Source organism: Chaetura pelagica, unplaced genomic scaffold (assembly GCF_000747805.2).
Source record: "Chaetura pelagica isolate M959 unplaced genomic scaffold, ChaPel_1.0 scaffold210, whole genome shotgun sequence".
In the NCBI taxonomy this organism is placed as follows: Eukaryota; Metazoa; Chordata; class Aves; order Apodiformes; family Apodidae; genus Chaetura; species Chaetura pelagica.
In genome coordinates, this window is record NW_009951862.1 from 88648 (window position 1) to 89243 (window position 596).

The window sequence follows — 596 nt, forward strand, 5'->3', positions numbered from 1 at the left end:
CCCCGCCCTTTGAGAGCCGTTCCTGCTACAGCGATGGCACAAACTGCACATCTGCTGGGATGCTCGTGCTCCCTGAACCACACAGACCAGTCCCCTGCCCTCCAAAATCAGATGCTCCTTGGTTGAAAACCTGGCAGCTCTGGACACATCCCCAGCAAAGCATAAAAACTGCCTGGGGCTTAAAAAAAAAAAAAAAAAAAAAAAAAGAAGGAAAAACTCCCATCTTCACTCAAAGCTCAGCAGGGAGCTCGGTTGCAGGACATGGCCAGGAGTTGGAACCCACCCCCCTTGCTCTGAACCTGACAGCAGAGGCTGGGGGCAAAGGGGTGCTGTGGCTGACCCCCTGAACCCACTTCTGCAGAGACATCCTTTCTCCTGTCCCTGTATTTATTGCTTCTTGCTGGGATTTCTCCCTTTAGTCTCCTGAGATCCCACCTGGAGTGCTGTGTCAAGCTTTGGAGCCCCCAACATAAGCACAAGGACATGGAGCTCCTGGAAAGAGTCCAGAGGAGGCCACAGAGATGATCTAAGGGCTGGAGCAGCTCTGCTCTGGAGACAAGCTGGGAGAGTTGGGGTGTTCAGCCTGGAGAAGAGAA